Consider the following 6,748-nt stretch of genomic DNA (forward strand, 5'->3'; position numbering starts at 1 on the left):
TAGCTATTTTCTTTCTTTTCTTTTTCTTGTTTTTTGTTTGTTTGTTTGTTTTTTGTTTTGTTTTGTTTTGTTTTTTGAGACAGAGTCTCGCTCTGTCACCCAGGCTGGAGTGCAGTGGCGCGATCTTGGCTCACTGCAAGCTCCGCCTTCCGGGTTCACGCCATTCTCCTGCCTCAGCCTCCCCAGTAGCTGAGACTACAGGCGTCCACCACCATGCCCGGCTGATTTTTTTGTATTTTTAGTAGAGACAGGGTTTCACCGTGTTAGCCAGGATGGTCTCGATCTCCTGACCTCGGGATCCACCCGCCTCAGCCTCCCAAAGTGTTGGGATTACAGGCGTGAGCCACCGCGCCCGGCCTTCTTCTTCTTTTTTTTGGGGGGGGGACAAGAGTGTGGTTCTGTTGCCCAGGCTGGAGTGCTGTGGTGAGATCTAGGCTCAGTACAACCTCTGCCTCCCAGGTTCAAGCGATTCCCCTGCCTTAGCCTCCTGAGTAGCTGGGATTACAGGCGCCCACCACCACGCCCAGCTAATTTTTGTAGTTTTAGTAGAGATGGGGTTTCACCATGTTGGCCATGCTGGTATCAAACTCCTGACCTGACCTCAAGTGATCTGCCCACCTCAGCCTCCCAAAGTGCTGGGATTACAGAAGTGAGCCTCCATGCCCAGCCTCTCCTGCCTCATTTCTTTTTGAGACAGGATCTGGCTCTGTTGCCTAGGCTGGAGTGCAGCGGCATGGTCTCAGCTCACTGTAGCCTCAACCTCTTAGGCTCAAGCGATACTCCCAGCACAGTCTCCCAGGTAGCTGAGAGTATAGATGCACACTGCTGCACCCGGCTGACTTTTTTGTTTGTTTGTTTTTGTTTTTGTAGAGACAGGGCCTTGCTAGGTTGCCTAGGCTGGTCTCAAACTTCTGGGCTCAAGTAATCCTCCTGCCTTGACCTCCCAAAGTGCTGGGATTACAGGTGTGAGCCACCATGCCTGGCCTAAATGGTAGCTATTTTCATGGTTAGATCCCTTGCATCCTTAGAAGAATGCAAGTTTAGGCTAGGCGCGGTGGTGGTGGCTGAGATTGCATCATTGCACTCCAGCCTGGGCAGCAAGAGTGAAACTCCATCAAAAAAGAGAGAAAAGAAAAAAAGAAAGGGAGGAAGGAGGGAGGGAGGGAAGAAAGGAAAGAAAAGGGAAGGGAAGAAAAGGAAGGAAAGGAAGGAAAGGAAAGAAAGAGGAGGGAGGGAGCCAGGTATGGTGGTTCGCACCTGTAATCTCAGCACTTTGAGAAGCCAAGGCAGTAGGATCGCTTGAGCCTGGTGGTTTGAGACCAGCCTGGACAATATGGTGAAATACCATCTCTACAAAAAAATACAAAAATTAGCCAGATGTGGTGGCACACACCTGTAGTCCCAGCTGTTTGGGAAACTGATGTGGGAGGATTGCTTGAGCCCAGGAGGTGGAGGTTGTAATGAGCCAAGATCATGCCACTGCACTCCAGCCTGGGTGACAGAGTGAGACCCCCACCTCAAAAAAAAAAAAAAAAGAAAAAGAAATTGAAGGATATTCACATGCATATATAGATGTACACAAACACATATACATATATAAATGTTATATACTATACATATATGCAAATATACACAAGCACATGTGTTTTTATTTGAAATGAAAAGTAATGAAAGGTAAATGAAAGGATATACCATAAATTTATTTTAAAGTGGTTTGGCCGGGCGCGGTGACTTATGCCTGTAATCCCAGCACTTTGGGAGGATGAGGCGGGTAGATCACTTGGGGTCAGGAGATGGAGATCAGCCTAGCCAACATGGCAAAACCCTGTCTCAACTAAAAACACAAAAATTAGGCAGACATAGTGGTAAGCGCCTGTAATCCCAGCTACTTGGGAGGCTGAGGCACGAGAATTGCTTGAACCCGGGAGATGGAGGTTGCAGTGAGTTGAAATATTGCCACTGCACTCCAGCCTAGGTGACAGAGCAAGACTCTGTCTCAAAAAAAAAAGAAAAAAAAGTTATACTTCCCAGCATATATCTTCGTTTTTAGAATTTGACTTTGGAACCATGTAAATATTTTCCACAGTTGTAAAACAAAACTAAATTTCTAAAAAATATATAAAAACTGAAAGCAAAATAAAACAAATGAAATCTGTATATCTAGTTAATGATATAACCACACAAAAAGAGGAACTATTTGAAGAAACATTAAAACTGTAATTTTTTTTTTTTCAGACAGAGTTTCGCTCTTGTTGCCCAGGCTAGAGTGCAATGGCCTGATTTCAGTTCACTGCAACTTCCTTCTCCTGGGTTCAAGCGATTCTCCTGTCACAGCCTCCCAAGTAGCCGGGATTACAGGCCCATGCCACCATGCCCGGCTAATTTTTATATATATATATATATATATTTTTTTTTTTTTTTTTTTTTGAGGCGGAGTCTCGCTCTATGCGCCCAGGCTGGAGTGCAGTGGCGGGATCTCAGCTCACTGCAAGCTCGCCTCCCGGGTTCCGCCATTCTCCTGCCTCCCAGCCTCCCAGAGTAGCTGGGACTACAGGCGCCCGCCACCTAAGCCCGGCTAGTTTTGTATTTTTTAGCAGAGGCGGGTTTCACCAGGTTAGCCAGGATGGTCTCGATCTCCTGACCTTGTGATCCGCCGTCTCGGCCTCCCCAAAGTGCTGGGATTACAGGCTTGAGCCACGGCGCCCGGCCCTGAGTACATATTTTTACTCAGAGGCGGGTTTCATCATATTGGTCCAGGCTGGTCTCAAACTTCGGCCTGTTGATCCGCCCTCCTGGGCCTCCCAAAAGTGCTGGGATTACAGGCATGAGCCACCCAGCTAATTTTTTTTTTTTTCTTGAGATGGAGTCTCGGCTCTGTCACCCTAGGCTGGAGTGCAGTGGCGCCATCTTGGCTCACTGTAACCTCCACCTCCCAGGTTCAAGTGATTCTCCTGCCTCAGCCTCCCGAGTAGCTGGGATTACAGGCACTTGCCACCACGCCCAGCTAATTTTGTATTTTTGGTAGAGATGTGGTTTCACCATGTTGGCCAGACTGATCTCGAACTCCTGACCTCAGGTAATCCACCCACCTCAAGTAATGCCACCTCCCAAAGTGCTGGCATTACAGGCGTGAGCCACTGTGCCCGGCCCTATTTATTTACTTATTTTTAAATTTTTCCTTGAGACAGGGTCTCACTCTGTGGCCTAGGCTGGAGTACCGTGGCATTATCATAGCTCACTACAGCCTGGACCTCCCAGGTTCAAGCAGTCCTTCCACCTCAGCCTCCTGAATGGCTGGGACCACATCACAGGTGCATGCTACCACACCTGGCTAATTGTGGTTTTTTAATTTTTATTTTTATTTATTTATTTTTGAGACGGGGTCTTGTTCTGTTGTCCAGGCTGGAGTGCAGTAGCATGATCTCGGCTCACTACAACCTTGGCAAGCAATTCTCCTGCCTCAGCCTTCAGAGTAGCTGGGATTACAGGTGTGAACCACCCCGCCTGGCTAATTTTTGTATTATTAGTAGAGACAGGGTTTCACCATGTTGGCCAGGCTGGTGTTGAACTCCTGACCTCAGGTGATCCACCCGCCTCAACCTCCCAAAATGCTGGGATTACAGGCATGAGCCACTGCGCCGGGCCTCAGGTAACTTTTTATTTTATTTTTTTGTAGAGATGGGATCTCACCATGTTGCCCAGGCTGGTCTCAATCTCCTGGCCTCAAGCAATTCTCCTGCCTTGATTTTAAGATTACAGGCATGAGCTGCCATACCCCAACTCTCCTCTTGTAAAAATCAGCCTTGGATTTAGGGCTTTCCCTACTATAGAGTGACCTCATCATAGTCAGTTACCTCTGCAGACTCTATTTCCAAATAAGGTCACATTCTGAGGTACTGGGTGGATATGAATTTTTCGAGAACACTATTCAACCCAATGCAGTACTCAATTACACAAAACAAAAACAATATCATGGGAAACCTTTGGAAAATGCTTGGAGGGACACGCATTTTTGTAAACTAGTAAATAAAAGGAAAGGATGAAGCAATTATATTCTGCTCTACCTGTATGAACTGGGAGCTGGACTTCAAGGTAAGTGAGTAGTTAACAAGAATATATTTTTCTGGCTGGACGTGGTGGCTCATGCCTGTAATCCCAGCACTTTGGGAGGCCAAGGCGGATGGATTGCAAGGTCAGGAAATCAAGAACATCCTGGCTAACAAGGTGAAACCCTGTTTCTACTAAAAAAATAAAAATAAAAAATAAAATAAAAAAAAAATTAGCCGCCAGGTGCGGTGGCTCACGCCTGTAATCCTAGCACTTTGGGAGGCCAAGATGGGCGGATCACGAGATCAGGAGATCGAGACCATCCTGGCTAACACGGTGAAACCCTGTCTCTACTAAAAATGTCTGCCAAAGTGTAGTGTGGTGGCTGAGCCTGTAGTCCCAGCCATTCCAGAGCTGGGCAGAATGGCGTGAACCGAGGCCAGAGCTTGCAGTGAGGCGAGATGTGACTCTGCACTCCAGCCACAGAGACAGGCGAGACTCCATCTCCAAAAGAGGCGGACGGGGGTGGCTCAAGCTTGTAATCCGGCCCTCTGGGGGCGGGGAGCCAGAAGGATCGAGGTCAGGAGATCGAGACCGTCACAGCTAACCTGAAACCGTCTCTACTAAAAATACAAAAAAATAGCGAGGCCGAGGTGTTTCCGTAGTCAGCTATTAGGGGAGCTGAGCAGGAGAATGGTGTAAACCCGGGGCCGGAGCTTGCAGTGAGCTGAGATCCGACCACTGCACTCCAGCCCAGGCGACAATGAGACTCCGTCTCAAAAAAAAAAAAAAAAAAGAATACATTTTTCAACACCCTTCCTTCCCTCCCTCCCTCCCTCCCTTCCTCCTCCCTCCCTTCCTTTCTCCCTCCCTCCTTCCTTTCTCCTCCTCCCTCCCTCCCTCTTTCTTTTTTTGAGAAAGAGTAGCGCTCTTTCACCCAGGCTGAAGTGCAGTGACAATCACAGCTCACTGCAACCTCCACTTCCTGGGCTCAAGCGATCCTCCCCTCTCAGCCTCCCAAGCAGTTGGGACCACAGATACACACACGCGCCTGGTTAATGTTTAAAATTTTTTTGGTAGACATAGGAGTCTTGCTATGTTGCTGAACTCTGGGCTCAAGTAATCCTCCCACCTCGGCCTTTCAAAATACTGGGACTGGCTGGGTATGGTGGTTCACGCCTGTAATCCCAGGACTTTGGGAGGCCGCGGTGGGCAGATCACGAGGTCAGCAGTTCGAGACCAGCCTGGCCAACATGGTGGAACCCCGTCTCTACTAAAAATACAAAAATTAGCGGTGGTGGCGCAAGTGCCTGTAATCCCAGCTAGTCCGGAGGAAAGCTAAGAGCAGAATGGCGTGAACCCGGAGGCTGCAGTGAGCGAGATAGGCGCCACTGCACTCCAGCAGAGTGATAGAAAGTGAACTCTGTCTCAAAAAAAAAAAAAAAAAAAAGGAAGAGGAACAGTGGAAGGGAACCCATGAATTGAAAAAGACTTGAGATGTAATTTGAAAAAGAAAGGAAGGCTTGAGAAATGTATCTGCCAAGTCCATCATATGGACTTTATTTCAAAAAAGTTAACTGTAGACTGGGTGTGGTGGCTCACACCTATAATCCCAGCACTTTGGGAGGCTGAAGTGGGAGGATCAACTGACCCCAGGAGTTTGAGATCAGCCTAGACTACGTGGCAAAACCCCGTCTCTACCAAAAAGAAAAAAAAATTAGGCTGGACTTGATGGCTCATGCCTGTAATCCCAGCAATTTAGGAGACCAAGGTAGGTGGATCACCTGAGGTCAGGAGTTTGAGACAAGCCTGGCCAACATGGTGAAACCCCGTCTCTACTAAAAATACAAAAATTAGCTGGGCATGGTGGGGGGCACCTGTAATCCTATCTACTCAGGAGGCTGAGGCAGGAGAATCACTTGAACCCGGGAGGCAGAGGTTGCAGTGAGCTGAGATCGTGCCTTTGCATTCCAGCCTGGGTGACAGAGCAAGATCCTGTCTCAAAACAAAACAAAAGAAACTCAACTGTGAATAAAAACAGAGAGGGGAATTGGCAAAAATTGGAATTTGATGATTTTACAGAATTTTTTTTTTTTTTTAATTTATTTTTGAAACAAAGTCTTGCTCTGTCGCCAGGCTGGAGGGCAGTGGCACGATTTTGGCTCACTGCAACCTCTGCCTCCTGGGTTCAAGCAGTTCTCCTGCCTCAGCCTCCTGAGTAGCTGGGATCAGAGGCACATGCCACCATGTCCAGCTAATTTTTGTATTTTTAATAGAAACGGGGTTTCACCATTTGCCCAGGGTGGTCTCAATCTCTTGACCTCGTGATCTGCCCACCTCGGCCTCCCAGAATGCTGGGATTACAGGCATGAGCCACCGTGCTTGGCCTGGAATTTTTTTTTTTTTTTTTGATGCAATAATGGAATTACAGTTAAGTTTGTAAAAAGAGCTTCTCTTTTAGAAATACAGACTGAAGTTGGGGCCGGGCGCGGTGGCTCAAGCCTGTAATCCCAGCACTTTGGGAGGCCGAGACGGGCGGATCACGAAGTCAGGAAATCGAGACCATCCTGGCTAACACGGTGAGACCCCGTCTCTACTAAAAAATATACAAAAAAAAACTAGCAGGGCAAGGTGGCGAGCGCCTGTAGTCCCAGCTACTCGGGAGGCTGAGGCAGGAGAATGGTGTAAACCCGGGAGGCGG

The sequence above is a fragment of the Papio anubis genome, chromosome 4 (genome assembly GCF_008728515.1).
Source record: "Papio anubis isolate 15944 chromosome 4, Panubis1.0, whole genome shotgun sequence".
In the NCBI taxonomy this organism is placed as follows: domain Eukaryota; kingdom Metazoa; phylum Chordata; class Mammalia; order Primates; family Cercopithecidae; genus Papio; species Papio anubis.